Below are 16,570 nucleotides of genomic sequence, written 5' to 3' on the forward strand. Positions count from 1 at the left end.
TATGTGCCGCACATTATACTAGTGTCAGAAAGTCACAGACAGATGAGGTTCTGCTCAGAGTGTGGTTAATGTGGAAGAGGTGAGACACCAAACACACACAAGAAAACCACCCGTGGAGGCAGGTGCTTTGTGGTGACCTAATCTGAATAGAGTGATGACTAGAAGGCTTATTGGAATTCGCAATTTTCCAAGGTGATATCAAACTGAGATTGGAATGACAATAGTCCAGCAGGAAAAGGGCTGAAGAGAGTAATAAGTTTTAGGTAGAGGAAAAAGACAAAAATCCTGAGTGAAAAAACATTTTTTTTTAAAGATATTTATTTATACAAGAACTGGGGTACAGGCCAGATGAGCGGGAGGGTGAGAGGATTCACCAGAGACAGAGCAGAGAACAGAACAGGCAGACTGACGAAATACACTGCTGAGGGGAGCAGCGGGTGTGACAGGAGAGGTCTGCTGCGCCATGTGGGACCCTCGCAGGCTGGCCGGGATCGAACTGGCGCTGTAGAGGCTGCAGACAGCTTCACAGCCCTGTGCGCGACCACCTGCGCCACCAGGGGAGGCCCAACATTTTTTTTTTTTTTTAAGATTTATTTATTTATACAAGCACTGGGTACAGTCAGAAGCGCGGGAGGGTGAGAGAATTCACCAGAGCCAGAGTGGGGAGCAGAACAGGCAGAAGGACCGAAGTACACTGCTGAGGGGAGCAGCAGGCGGCAGGAGAGGTCTGCGCGCCATGTGGGACCCTTCCCGGCGGCCGGGGATTGAACCGGCACTGCAGAGGCTGCGGGCAGCTTCGTAACCCAGCACTCAATCGCTGCGCCACCAAGGAGGCCCTGTTTTTTTGTTTTTGGTTTTTTTTTAAAGATTTATTTTATTTTTTTATGTAAGAACCGGGGTATAGGCCAGATGCGAGGGAGGGTGAGAGGATTCACCAGAGACAGAGCAGGGAACAGAACAGGCAGACTGACGAAATACACTGCTGAGGGGAGCAGCAGGGGAGGCAGGAGAGGTCTGCCGCACTATGTGGGACCCTCGCCAGCCAACCAGGATAGAACCTGCACTGCAGAGGCTGTGGTCAGCTTCACAGCGCGGCGCTCAACGGTCTGCGCCACCAGGGGAGGTCCACACATTTGGTTTTTTAAGAGATTAGGATTATATAGGGTAAAGGGGTTGAAGGAGAGGGCAACGTGAAGTTAGAGAGATAGCAAAAGTCTTGTAAGTCATGGGAATGACTGTGGTTTTTGTTTGCTTGTAATGGGAATTGTGGTTGGGCAAAAAAAAAAAAGGCCTCCAAAGATGTCCATGTGCAAATCCTCCAAACCATGAAGATGCTACAGATGTGATTAGGGTTAATGGTCTTGAGGTGGGGGTATTAACCTGGATTATCCAGATGGGCTCAATGTGTCTTTAAAAACAGACACCCTCTCCCACTGAGGCCAGAGAAAGAGATGCCATGACACAGGGCTAGAGATGGTATGTTGTTAGGCTCGAAGATGGAGGGAGCGACTAAGAGCCAAGGAATGCAGGTGATCTCAAGATTGGAAATGCAAAGGAACCAACTCTCCCCGAGACTCTCCAAAAGGAAAGCAGTCATGCTCCCACCTAGATTTTGGCCCAGTGAGACATTTAATCTATAGAGATGGAAGAAAATACGTTAGTGGTTATTTGTTATGGTGGCAATAGAAAACTAATACAGGTAAAGAATGTTATTGCCACAGCAGAAAAAGATGCCTGAAGACAAACTTCTCAAGTTTTTATAATTGAGAAGAATTAAGCATTTCAGTGATTGTAGAATTTTATTTTCTAAACTCAGATATTGAACTTCTTAATAAAAAAAATACTAATATAGGAAGCAATGGAGGATTTTACAGTGATTCTCGCATGGTATGAATTAACCTTCCGAGTGCTGATTTTTTTGGAGATGTAATTCAAATAGTATAAATTAAAAATATGCACCTTAAAAATATTCACCTTAAATATACATCAGTGGCTTTTAGTAAATCCACAATGTGTAACCATCACCACTATTTAATTCCAGATCACTTTCAGTATCCTCCAAAGCAATCCTGTTGCCATTAGCAATTGCTCCAAGTTCTCTCCTCCACCCATCTGGCAACCACTAATCTAGCTCCATAGATTTGTCTCTTCTGAGCATTTTATACAAATGAAATCATACACTGTGTGGCTTTGTGTGATTAGCTTCTTTAACATGATTTCATGATTCATCCAAGTTGTAGTGTGTTTCAGTGCTCCTTTGCTTGTTATGCCTAAATAATATTCCATAATTAATGGCATCAGTTGATGGACATTTTGGTTTTTCCCATTTTTGGCTATTGTAAATAATGCTGCTGTGGACATTCATGTGTAAGTTTTCATGTGAACATAGGCACAGGGAGTAGAATGAGAACTTTATGTTTAACTTTTGGAGGAAATACCGAAGTAGTTACATCATTTTATATCCCCATCAGCAACTTATGAGGGTTCCAATTTCTCTGAATCCTGGCCAACATTTGCTACATTCTTTTTTATTACAGCCCTCCCAATGGGTGGGAGATGATATCTCATTGTGCTTTTGGTTTGCATTTTCTTAATAGCTAATGATGGTTAGCATCTTTTCATGTGTTTATCAGTCAGTCTTCTTCGGAGAAATGTCTATTCATATCCTCTCATTTTTTTAAATTGGGTCATCTTTTTAATCACAGAGTTGTAAGAATTCTTCATATATTCTGGATACTAGGCCTTTATCAGATATATGACTGGCCAATCTTTTCTCCCATCCTGTGAGTTGTCTTTACTTTTTTGAGTGTCCATTGAAGACAGTAAATGAGTTAAAATTCAGGCTTTTTTCCACCCTTCTGCCATTAACCTATATGACTGGCACCTCAGTCTTGAACGCCTCCCACGATCATGGACACCTGTGCCGAGGGGTGAGGGGATAGATGGGTGGTGTCACTTTGAGATCTCGAGAGGAGCCAGCCAAATACTGAGAGAAAAAGCTGATCTGTCCCGATTCAGCATTAAAGGCCTGTAAAATGTACCGAAACCTCAAAAACTATCTTTTCGTCCATAAGAACTGACAAGGATAGCTATTGACTTTAGGACTTGGCAACTGGATGGGTGAAGAAGTTGAAGGGAGCAAAGTTTGGGGAGGAGGGTCTGAAAGGAGAGTTGTGTTTTGATCAGTTACACTTGTGATACCGCTGAGCTACTCAAGAGGAAGCATCAGGCAGGCCGCTGAGCTCGGCACGTGGACATGAACTCAAGATTGAAGATAAACAATATAGTGATAGAAGTCCTGGGCATAAAGACAAGTACTTAAAGTTGTGAGACATGAGGAAATCACCATTGGACAATGTTGTCAGAGAGGGGTCCAGGGCCATGGACTTGAAAAAGCCTGTTGTGGAGACTGGGATCAGTGAGGAGGAATCAAGAAAAAGTTTCAAAGAGGGAAGAGTAATCTGTGAGAAATGCTTCTGAGGCAAAGCAGAACCCAGAAGAGATACTGGGTTTAGCAACATGGAGGTCACTGGTGACTCAGCAGAGGGAAGAGAAGGTTGGGAGAGAACCTGCGGAGGTAGAAAAGTGGAAGTGGAAACCACAAACTCTTGTCATTTGGTCATGAAGGAGAGCGAAGAAGTGCATCAGGTGCTAAAAGAAAGGGTGTGTCTTAATCAGATTTTAATTTTCTGATTGTGGAGTAAATGAATTATTAAAGCTAGTTGCTTTTTGTGCCACTAGCCTCTGTGGTTGTTGCCTGCAGCCTTGATGGTGTTAATGCAGAAGGCGCTTAGGAGTGTGGACACCTGGAGCATGGGTGTGTGAATGTGTAAGTGTGCACACCTGAGCCTAGAGGCCAGGGCTACAAGGGCAGCATCACTCAGAGATGGACAGCAGCTATGAGAAGAACAAGCGGTGTGACTGCAGAAGAGGGAGACCACGAGAGAACACCAGAGATCCCAGAGAAAGTGGGGGGCTGGGAGTTTCGGTTGGCGCATACTTGCTTCCTTGCATTCCAGCCTCCATGCCTGTGTACTTGGTTAGCATAGCGTTAAAACATGAAAAACCCACCGAGGGCTCCGGTTCTCTCCTCTGTCTGCCTGAATCCACAGTGAACCTGTGCTTGCTGACACAGTAGAGAACTTAGCACATGTTTATGTGCAAAACGTTGCTCTAGAGGGAGAATTTACTAAAGCAAGACAGTGAGGAGAGTGGCAAGCGCAGTGGTGCGTGGCCATGTCAGAGCTGCTGTGAACACCTCTGCTGAGTGCTATACCATTTAACATTTAGTATTATCATGCTTTTAAATCCTGTAACAGTCATCCAAGCATCCATTATTAAAAGATGCTGAAGGTCAGACAATGTACTTGAGAGTCGATAACTTCACGACTGAAGGCCAAACACCCGCCCAATGCCTGTCAATCTGTGGGAAAGTGTCCTCATTTCCAAATGCCTTCCAAACTCACCATGTGTCCCTGTGGAATGCCTTTCAAAAGGCTAGAGTTGGAGTGCAGAACTTAGATCTCTGAGGCCCAAATATGAAAATATTTATGGGAGATTTGATCTTCTGTAAATCTAAACCCAAACATTGTTATATAGTATATGGTGACTGATCACACAGGATAATTGGTTTAAAATATTTTCCTTCTATAAAAGCAGTATTACTGTAAATGTAACTCTAAAACGTGACAGAAGAGAAGGAAGTAGGTTGTTCTGTTTGCCTAAAGGGGACTCTAGGAATGCTTATCCCCAGGAATGTTTATTCTGTTTGTGAAATATCTTTCCTTAGATTCAGTGTAATACACCTTGTAATGTACACAAAGGAATTTCACAGATTCTGTAGTTTCTTGTGAAAAGAAAACCAACAACTAAACTTTGAGCATGTTTTATATTTTTTATTTTTTTAATTGAGGTAACACTGGATCACAACACCGTATGATTTAGAGGTGCAGGATCACATCCTTCATGTGTGTGTTACCACACCTTTGAGCATGTTCTTATCCTTCAGATCAAGCGCTTTCTTATCCTTCAGATCAAGCACTGGCAGCCAACTCTTCATATTACCTGAAGTGGGACAATCCAGTGCGTTCACAGTATCATCAAAGGGAATAAATTATCTTATGAGACAGACCCCTTCCCACCACCAATGAGTATATCTTTCCTTGAGTTTGGGCAGAACCAGTCCAAAGTGGCAAAGATGATGGGATAGTCTTTCCCACGGTCATGTTACATTTTCCACAACTCTGCCTTGGCAGATGGGAGAGTGTCATTGCCAGTGACCATTATCTATGACTTTACCTTACCAGAGGATCACCCTCCAAGGGACAGTGGTAGGGAAGAGCAGATGGCCTCTTGGAGCTGAAAGCAGCTTCCAGTTGACATGATAGCCAACAAGAAAACAGGGCCCTCAGTCCTAAGGCTGCAAGGAACTGAATTCTGGCAACAACCCCATAAGATAGAAGTGGACCCTAAGCTCCAAAGAAGAACGTAGTCTGGCTGTCACCTTGACTACAGGCTTGTGAGACACTAAGCAGAGGACCCAGCTCAGATGTGCCCAGACTAGATCCATGGAAACTGAAATCACAAATGTATTTTGTTTTGAGTTGCTAGGTTTGTTACAATGAGTTACATAGTAATAGACAGCTGATATAACTAAATAGATCCTAAATCAGATTGGGGAGAGAAAAATGTGGTCTGTGCTGGTACCCCTAACAAGTATGTGACATGTTTTGCCCTGTCCAGCTATTTGAATTAAGAAAATAAAATACCACTGTGTATGAAGAAGTAAAATTCCAGTGAATGAGCAGTAACTCCTTTGAAAAAAGAGACTTTAGATCATTCTTCTAAATTAAAAAAATTAAAAACCTAAACTGTGAATCCGTTAAAAACTAATGTTAACAATCTGTAGCAAAAGTATTGAAAGTCATATAGACTCATGACAGAAAATCAAAGTACAGAGTTTTTTCCCACTCCAACTCCACTTATTCAATATTTATAGGAAGAGCTACTACAGCTGGTCACTGTGCCGGGGGACAGAAACATAGCAATGGGTAGATCATAAGCCACTCGTTCTGGTTTCTATCAGCAGCATATTATAGTTCCTAATTTTATTTATTTATTTATTTATTTATTTATTTAATAGAGGCATGTTTTATTTATTTATTTATTTGTTTGTTTGTTTGTTTTATACATGCACTGGGTACAGTCAGAAGCGCGGGAGGGTGAGAGAATTCACCAGAGCCAGAGCGGGGAGCAGAGCAGGCAGAAGGGCCGAAGTACACTGCTGAGGGGAGCAGCGGGCGGCAGGAGAGGTCTGCGCGCCATGTGGGACCCTCTTTCGGTGGCCGGAGAGCAGCCAGGGATCGAACCGGCGCTGCAGAGGCTGCGGGCAGCTTCACAACCCAGCGCTCAACCGCTGCGCCACCGGGGAGGCCCTATAGTTCCTAATTTTAGCTTTAATTTACTTTTCCAAATTATGGAACAATCTGCCTTCCTTAATAAGATATCACTCAGGAATCTGATTGAGAAATATATCCAGGGATCTTGACCCCGTGGAGTCAAGACACTCCTTGAAAAAGCTCCCATGAGAGCAACAATGATTCTAATACCTTGAACACAGATGGATCCGAATCCCCTTATTCTCTTTTCCAGGATTGTTTCAGCTGACCTAAATAGTATCATGCACCTCTTGGAGATAGACTTAGGTATAAACAAAAATCGGGAAGACTTGTTTCCAACCCTGAGGAAATAAAACCTCAACGGAGAGCCTAGAAATTCACAGAAGGTGCTGAACTCCAGAAAAGAACATAGCCCAGAATCTGGATGCCCATGGCATTTCAAAATAAGATTCTGTGTAAAAGTGAAATTGGACAGAATCAATCTGAATAGATGCACAGATGCCATCATGGACACAAGCCAAACTTTTAGGTTAAACTAAAACAAACCCAAAAACGGTAAAGTAAATGGGGAATGGGAGTATGTACAGATCTCCAAGTTCAACCCTGGAAATGATTACAGCAATTTAAGAAAAATGAAGCCTTGGATGAAGAGCTAGTTTGGAGCCAGGAAAATTCTTTAAAATGACAGAACGAATCTCTATGACTCAAATAGAGAATAACCTTAAATGGAATAAATTTAAGGTTGTGAAAAGCTCATTACAATACTCTTATTTCCTAATTTGTCCACAGATTGGTCATGATCAGTACTGTTGCTACATTTCCTACTCAAAACCACACCGTCTGGTCTCTCCTGATCTGAAAGGTGAGATGCTTTCTCATTGCCTGCTTCCAGGAACTTCAACCCCGCACAAGGCACTTGAGGCTCTTCACCCTTCCTCCTTCAGACCTGGTGAGGTCCTGCTCCTCTTACGAGTCCAGGACCCCAGTAGGCTGGCCTGTTCCACCCTGGTTCCATTACTCCCTTCTTGCTCCCTTTAACACATTTATTACAGCTTGGATGTGCATGAGGAAGCCCTCAACTTACCCATTTTGGAAACTCCAGGCCAGCATAATACTTGGCACACTAGCTGAGCAAAGACACCTTGAACTAAACTGAAGAAAAGGTAGAAGCTAGAGATGTCAAACTGACAGAGAGTAGAAACGAAGAGTCTGACATCCCCAGACTTAACCCGGGCAAGCAGAGAAGTGACAAGGCAGCCTGAGTACTACTGGAACCCACAATCAAAGAAGTGGGCAGGAGAAGCCACCAGCACAGAGCTCAGCTGGGAGCCCTCCTTTTGGTCTCTTTTCCAGGGATGAGCACATTACACTCTAGAAATGAACAGTGTGTTAAACTGTTTAAAAATACTACATGAGAAGAAAGAAGTAAGATCAAAAGGGTAATAGCCAAAAACCATCAGATTTAAGCAGGAGGAAGGTACGAACAAAGGAGAAAACTGCTTTAGTCTGGAGTAACAGTAGGAGCCAGTGCCTCACCGTTGGAGGTGGGAAAGGGGCTCACTCTGAAAGACAAAATATCTCTGGGGCCTCCTTGGCGATGCAAGGGGTTAAGATGCAACATATGAAGCTGTCTGCAGCCACTGCAGCACGAGTTCCATCCCCGGCCAGGGAGCTACCCACATGGCGCAGCAGACTCTCCTGACTCACCCACTGCTCCCCTCAGCAGTGTATTTCAGTTGATCCACCTGTTCTCCTCCCCACTCTGTCTCTGGTGAATCCTCCCTCCCCCCACACCTCTGGCCTACACCCCAGTTCTGTATGCATAAATATATAATTCTTAAAAAAAAAAACATTTCTGAAGACAAGATGATTGAGAGATGCTATTGATTATTGATCTTTCTTCTGGTCCAGGACAAATACTTAGAAAGGTCAGGGTACCTTGAGAAGTACTGATACAAGTAGTGTAGCAAATGGAATGCTCTCTCCTTGCTTCACAAGGATGTTAAGGCCATGACTGAGCAGCAGCTGAGGCAGGCAGTCACTCCACCCTAGTCACTCCACTCCACCTTTCAAAAGCCATTCCCTCCACTCAAGCCTGATGGGACCACAGTGTACACTTTCATGCTCCGTGTCCTCCCTGCACACATGAGTGTTCTCACCCTAAAATTCCATGCCTTCTTTCTCTGGGTAAATCCTCAAGTCTGGATCACTGTCCTTTCTTTGCTCTCATCCCCTGCTCTGATTTCAGCTGGACTCTAGGGGCCTAACGTCCGTACTCCACAAGCTCTCAGTTTGCTTACTGATGCCCATGGCACAAAATTAAGATTTACTGAGTAAATGAGACTAAATCTCTAAGGATGAACTTTAAAAAAAAATCCTCTGAAGTCTTTGCCCAACCATCTGATCTCCCATAGCACCTGGTTACCTTCAAGCTCCTTGGAGCAGGAAGTGATGTCATACTCTAGCGTACCCCTGGGAGGTCTGGGAAAGGAGGATGGGCGGCAGCTCAGCATCTGAGTTCAAGAGCAAAAGGCCAAAGCTCCATCCGATCGCCCCCTAGTTGTCTGGCCTCAGGCAATTACTTACCCACTCAGGACAGGTTCCTCATCCAGAAACTCAGTGAAAAATGACCACTTCCTAGGGTTATTGAGAGGTTTAAATGATGAAATCATGGTTGTCATCATCACCGGAAGCACTCTGTAACCTGTGTCAATAGTGCCTGTTCATGTGAAACTTTTTATTTTCCTTTTTTGGATTTATTTATTTATGCATACAAGAACTGGGGTACAGGCCAGAAGTGTGGGGAGGGATGAGAGGAATCACCAGAGACAGAGTGGGGAACAGAACAGGCAGATCCACTGAAATACACTGCTGAGGGGAGCAGCAGGCGAGTCAGGAGAGGTCTGCTGCTCCATGTGGGTCACCTCCCTGGCTGGGGATCGAACTTGTGTTGCAGAGGCTGTGGATAGGTTCATAGTGCTGCGTCTTAACCCCTTGCGCCACCAGGGAGGCCCCTCATGTGAAACTTTTTTAAAACATTCTGCACATTGCTTACTCATTAATAAAACCACTTCGAAAGGAATTTTACCGTGATCCCAGATTTTAGATAGCTTCAGAAACCCATTCTAAAAACAACAAAATTCAGCTCTTAGGAAAAGTACACCAAGACTTGTTTGGCACTAGACCATGCCAAGCTGAGCATGCTGACCTAACACTTCTAAGTGGGATAAGAACAAAGAATGCTGGGCAGTAAGACTGGCAGCAAATTAACCTCTTTAAGGATGATGAAAATATGAAAATTTCAACTCTAAATTTTTACTTAGGTTTGGACTAATAGAGCCTCTCACACTAATGCTATCTGGCTTTGGGAACTTCCAAACCATAAATTCCTCCTCTGACCCCTCACATTCTTTGAATGGGTGAGCGGAAAGCTGCTCACCAACAAGCATTAACATGCATTCTTCTAAAGGTCTGTGTCCCCGTATTTCGTATTCTGAAGGGACTGAGATGAAGAACACACCATTTCAGTTGACAGTATAGGCCTTGCCACTCAGATAAGTTCTAAGAATAGTCAAAATTACAGAATATCTCTCTTTAATAATTAGAATTTAATACACATAAGCAAAATCAATCTTTAAAAATAACGGAAGAATTAAGAGTCATGCAGATTTCTACTAGTAGAAAATACCTAACAAATAATACATGTAAAAATAAAAAAAATTCAGAGAAATCTTTTCTCTTTTTTCAAGATTTATATTATTTATGCTTACAAGAACTGGTATATAGGCCAGAGGTGCGGGGTGGGGGTAAGAGGATTCACTAGAGACTGGGGAGAATAGGCGGATCTACACTGTTGAGGGGAGCAGCGGGCAAGACAGGAGAGGTCTGCTGCGCCAAGTGGGTTAGTTCCCTGGACAGGGATGGAACTCATGTCACAGTGCTGGTGATAGCTTGACAGTGCTGAAACTTTAACCCCTGTGTCACCAAGAAGGCTCAGAGAGAAATCTTTTCTTCCCAAGAAACTCTAATAGATTGCCTAAAGTCCAACTTCTAAAAATCTTTTTTTGTTTCAGGTATACCACATCATATGTCATATTACTTGCTCTTAAACTATGTATAAATGAATGGTCCTCCTGGTGGCACAGTGGTTAAAGTCTCAGCGCTATCAAGCTATTGCCTGCCACTGCAGCATGAGTTCGATGCCCGGCCAGGGAACTAATCCACATACGATGTAAATTTCAATAGATTCACCTGTTCGCTCCCCATTCTGTCTCTGTTGAGTCCTCTCACCCCCTGTAATGCAAGCATCGCAAACTGGGTAGGTTCATCACCAGTTCAAGCAGCCGTATTGGTGTTTCAGCTATTTTCACGTTCTCTGCCGTTCTCTGCTGTACTCTTTCTCTTTTCTGATTGTTCTGGTCGTTCCTGTGATGCTGCCCTTACAAGCCCCATCTCAGCCCAGGTGAATCCCACCTACATATGCCCACACCCCATTCCAGGTGCCCACCATCAGGCATGCATTCAGGACTGCAGGGATCCATCATGAATCCTAATGGCGGGAGGGTAGGAAAGCCTGACAATTATTACCCTACTCTCTACTCTGGCCATTGCCTCTCTGGGTTGTGGTCCTAGTATTGCTGGGCAGTATACAGGCTGCTTTTGGCCACCGAGGCCTACCGGCCATCCCTTGATTTTCATCCCCTGGAGTTTTACAAATGATACCATCCACCCCGAGGGTCCCAAAAACATAACATCAATCTGTGAAGGTTCCTCCACCTTGTGGCGGGATTGTAAGTCCAAGTCCATTGACTCCTCCCTGCATCAGCACTGGGTGAGTTCTGAATCGTGGTCCTCTTCTCCTATGATTCTGCTGTATGAGCTGGTCCTCTCCGGCCGTTTTCTCCTCCACTAGAGATCTTGTCCCGCAGCTCCCAGACCTTGTCCACCTCCTGTGCTCCTGTGGCGTCTTTAGCTCTTCTCGAAGCTCCTGGACTTTGGTCAGCTCTTGTGTTGCCGTGGCACCTGCAGCGTTGTCACAGGCTCACGCTCTGCTACTCCTCAGTCCCTCCCGAGGTCTTCGGAGGGCTCCATACCCATCTGCATCCAATCACTGTACTGACTATGCCAAATACAGTGCAACCACCCCAAACCGGGTAGGTTCATCACTAGTTCAAACAGCTGTGTTGGTGTTTTAGCTGTTTTTGTGTTCTCCATGAAGTACACTTCGCTGTACTCTTTCTCTTTTCTGGTCGTTCCCGTGATGCTGCCCTTATAAGCCCTGTCTCAGCCCAGTTGACTCCCACCTACGCATGCCCACACCGCACTCCAGGTGCCCGCCATCAGGCTTGCATTCAGGACCGCAGGGATCCATCATCTTAATGGCAGGAGGGCAGCAAAGCCTGACAATCATTTACCCTATAACCCTCTGTGCCTCTGGCCTATACTCCAGTTCTATGTATAAATAAAAATAAATTAAAAAGTATAATTGATTATTCTCCATATTTTTTATTCACTCTATGTAAAGATTTTTGGCCCTAAAAATCTTATTACCATTCCTCAGTGGTCATTTTTGATTTCTATACTCAATTTCTACAAATGAACATGAATTTGAACTATATAAAGACTATATAAAGGAAATACAGAAACAATCCTGGAACCTCTGAAACCTGATTTTCTTAGACCAAAAATGTAACAGATTGAAACAATAGGGCCCCAGACAAAAAAATTCTGTTTAGAGAAAAAAATTAACTATTTTCTGAATTTTATTCAATTCTAATATTTATTTTACATTACATAGGCAAAACAATGCTGATACTGTGATTCCACCATTATGCCCACAAACACAACTTGGACTCAAAAATAATTTCCTCTTGTCAGATCAAATAGCTACTGAGTAAACTGATTTATGGAGAGTGAAATAAATGGGACAATATCATCTTCACTCTAGAGACTCTGACTCTCCAAGTGTGGTCTGGGACCAGCAGCACTGACACCTTTGGGAGCTTGTTACAAATGTAGACTCTTGGGCCCCAGTGAGGCCTAACACATCAGAATTGCACTGCTGTAGGATTCTCACAGAGACTTGTGGCATCTCAAGCCTGAGAAGCACTTCTCTGGAGCACCGCTGTCCAGGAGACTCTTCTGTGATGATGGAAACACACGGATGCCGCCAGTCACAAGTGGCTACCGAATACTCGAAATGTAACCAGTATGACTGGAATACTGAATGCTTAATTTTAATTTTATTTTAACTTATTAAAATGGACATTGTAGCTCCCTACTGTACCTGTGTGTACCTGAAAGCAAAGGATGAAGCAATGATCACGGCAGCCCATGCCCATCATCCATCTTGCAGCCATCATGTAACAGTGGTACCCGCCTGTGCTTCCAACACACAGAAGGACTTGAAGACGGGCCAGTCTTCTTCAGCAGTTTCTCCCAGGAAATCAGCTATGGAGCCTGGGTTTCTAGGCCAACACTGCTGACCATTCTGCTCCCTTATTTGATCCAGTTTCCAAAATTCACCCCTCAGCCATTCCTAGTGTTAGAATTTTCATACTGACTGCTTAGGAATCTCACTAGATAAACAAAAACAAAAAACAAAAGAAAGAACATGCCACCTGCCTTTGGTGAATGGCAGCTTCCAGGACACTTGAGACCTGAGGATTCTGGAAGGTATGTTACATGATTACACTGTTCTGGGGTGGGAGTTGGGGGAGGTCTCAGAATTCCCAAGAATTTTTTTTTAAACTAAACACTGGTTAATAAACCTGGGAGAAGGGAAGAACCTTACAGCCTGACAGTCCTGAAAGAGGGGCCCTCAACCTTACTCTTATAAACCCCTCTGAAAGGTAGTTAGAAGAAACAAATGAAATAATCTAGGTAAACTATAAAATGTAGAACTTATTATCATAAAAAATTAAGGCTCTGCATGACAGCACAATATACTCAGTCAATCCTTGGCAAATGAGATTAAATTTTCTGCTTTACTGGTTCCATATAAGCAATGAATGAGGGGTCTCCCTGGTGGTACAGGGGTTAAAGTCTCAGCGCTATCAAGCTATTGCCAGCCACTGCAGCATGAGTTCAATCCCCAGCCAGGCAGTTAACCCACATATGGTGCAATGGATCTCTGTTGTCTTGCCTGCTGCTCCCCTCGGCAGTGTATTTTAGTAGATCTGCCTTTTCTGCTCCCTACTCTTACTCTGGTGAATCCTTTCACCCCCCTGCACCTCTGGCCTACATCCCAGGTCTTCTTTGAATAAATAAAAATAAATCTTTTTTTAAAAAGAAATGAATGAGAATGTGATTAGCTAAAGTTTCCAATCAGAAGAGGCAGAACTGCCTTCTCTGGAAGAGCTCAGTGTCAGTGTAGCTGAAGAAGGTCAGAAAACTATTCAAGGCGGCTGGTCATCCCTCACACAGGAAGTCTCCAGCTGATGTGGGAATAAATCTAAACTAAGATAATGCATTCCAAAGTTCCTAGTGCCCCTCCACTAGTTGTATAGCCAGCAGGAAGAACAGTACACAGTGCATGATTCCAAGACTACCATGCTATAATGACAAAATGAGTTAGGTACAAACACTTGGAGCTACAATGCAGAAGGTGTAAGTAAGAATCCAGGCTTAAGGAGGATAGGTGTTTTCTTCTTTAAACACACTTATGGTGAAAAACAGATGAGACAGCCCCTTTCTTCCTTTGCCAGACAGTTGACTGACTCCAGGGGTTATGACCACACACTGAGAGAGGGCAGGGTCAGAAAGACTTGCAAAGGTCTTACCCAGCCAGCTCATCAGGAGAGAACAAAGGCTTTCCCTCCCACGTTGATAATCTACTAGGCTGCAGAGTTCGCTGCAGAGTTCACTGCGAGGAACCATCCCTCACCCACTCCCCCCACCCCCAAGTTGTTTTCTCCTGACTGGAACCAGTGGCCTACTTGAGGACTAAGGACCATTGTCTGGACTTGGTGACTTTTAGGGCCATCAAGAAGTGGTGGCAGGTCTGAAACTTCCAAAGTCTCAAAATAAAAGTACCACATGTCTTTCTACCTCAGAAGCTAGGAACCAGCTACCGAACAGGTATGTTGTCAAGCATGTAAGCATACCACTATTCAGTTTCGTGCCTGTGAAAGAAAAAGAGCTGTCTTCAACAACAGCAAGGAAAACACGACTAACGGCATTCCATTTTAAAGTCTATCTGGGGGAGTCTGGAATCTCAAGACATTGCTGTAAGGAAAAAGCAGCAATCTCAGAGCTGTGCTGGGATTCAGATGCCTGAGGAAGGTCACACAAGAGCAGAGTTCACTCCTTAAGCAGCTCTATCTAGAACAGAAGAAATACAGGCATCTTCATGAACAACCGGAGTATTGCCTCGATGGCTCCTGGGTATGAAGAGCCCATCTGCCCCTACAACACCTACTAATCCTTCCAGAATCCAAGTCCTATAACATTTTACTGAACGCTAGGTGCCAGGCATTGTGCATAGCCCAGTTAATAATACAAAGATAAGCAGAGCAAAGCCCCTGTCCTCTCAGACTACTCTAGTGGATAGGGCATCACAGAAGGGCACCCTCTCCCCGTCCAACTCTGTTGTGCCAGGAATTACCTCAGCACATTCCTGTTGTGACAACTATTTATAAATTAGTTTCCCAATGGGCTCTGGGCGAGCAGAGAACATCTCAGCCATTTGGTTTCTCTAGCACCTTGCACAATGCTCCAGAAAGTAGTTTGCAAGGTGGCGGCGGCAGGGGAGACACTCCTAACTTGCCAGTTAAAGGTCAGGAACCTGCAGAACGAGTTGACAATCCATAAGGAGCAAAGGAAAGAAAGTTTGAAGAACAGATGCATGGCATATCTACTTTAACTTTGCCTCCTCCTTGGGGCTCCTGTTCACCTGTGACCCCTCCTCACTGAGAGGGCTCCCTTGGCCGCACAGTCCACACCCCTGGAGCCTGGTCTTATCCTCAAGGACCTCACCCCCTAACAGACCCCTCTCAAACAAAATCTACTCCTATGGCTATTCACCACAGGCCTTTTGTTCTTTCCTCTTTTCTAATACTTCCAGAAGGACCCATAACATGATGGCCTACCTTGTCAAGCAGAGTCTTCTAGTCCTGGCTGCTGATAAGTGATGGGTGGAGGTAAATGGAACAGATGGTCTTAAATCTTTGTTTATCCCACTGCAACTGAAAGAAAAGTCCCAACTCATTCCTGAGATTTGTAGGTACTGTGTGATCTGGTTGTAGCCTTTCTCCAAACTCTAATTGGGACTTTCAGTGCGGGGCTCTAGTATCCTTTCACTCTTTCCCACTGCGGGGGGCCTCGGCCTTTTTTTTTTTTTTTTTTAAAGATGTTTTTATTTATTTATACAAGCACTGGGCACAGTGAGAAGCGCCGGAGGGTGAGAGAGTTCACCAGAGCCAGAGCGGGGAACAGAACAGCAGACTGACGAAATACACTGCTGAGGGGAGCAGCAGGCGCTGCAGGAGAGGTCTGCGCGCCTTATGGGACCCTCACTGGCAGCCGGGGATCGAACCAGCGCTGCAGAGGCTGCGGGCAGCTTCGCAGCCCAGCGCTCAACCGCTGCGACACCGGGGAGGCCCGGCCTCGACCTTCTGACAGTGTCCAAGGTCTGCTCCTCTCTGGCTTCCAGCATCATGACACCCATTTGGCATAACCCTGCTCGTCCAGGTACATCACATCACCCCTCCCCTCCCTTCAGTCCATCCTTTTGGCCCCTAAAACTAATCACCCGTCCTAAGTCCCCTCAGTCCGCTCCATTTGAACAAGTAAATCTTTGGCCTCAAAAGCCCCCTTCAGTGCTGCCCGAGCCTTCCGCATCCGCGGCTCACCTGGTTCTCACCTCCACACCCCCAGCCCCCCGCGCCTCTCACCTCCGCGCGGGGACGTCCGTCCAGACGACCCCACGCGCATCTGGCCGGCGCCTAGTCCAGGCTCTGGTCGGTGGTGGCCACGGTCTACGCCGGGAGGTCGCCCGCGTCGGGGGTCGGCGGGAGCCCAGGCGGCGAGGGGCGCGGGGGCTGCGGGCGCAGGCACCGAGCAGTCGGGCTCCGCGAGGGCGCGGGACACGCCGCCAACCGCCGCGAGGGCGCGCAGCGCGCCCGGGCCCCGCCCACGGCCCCGCCCCTCCAGCCCGCGCTGGGGTCCGGGAC

This window comes from Talpa europaea, assembly GCF_964194135.1.
Source record: "Talpa europaea genome assembly, chromosome: 12".
NCBI lineage: Eukaryota > Metazoa > Chordata > Mammalia > Eulipotyphla > Talpidae > Talpa > Talpa europaea.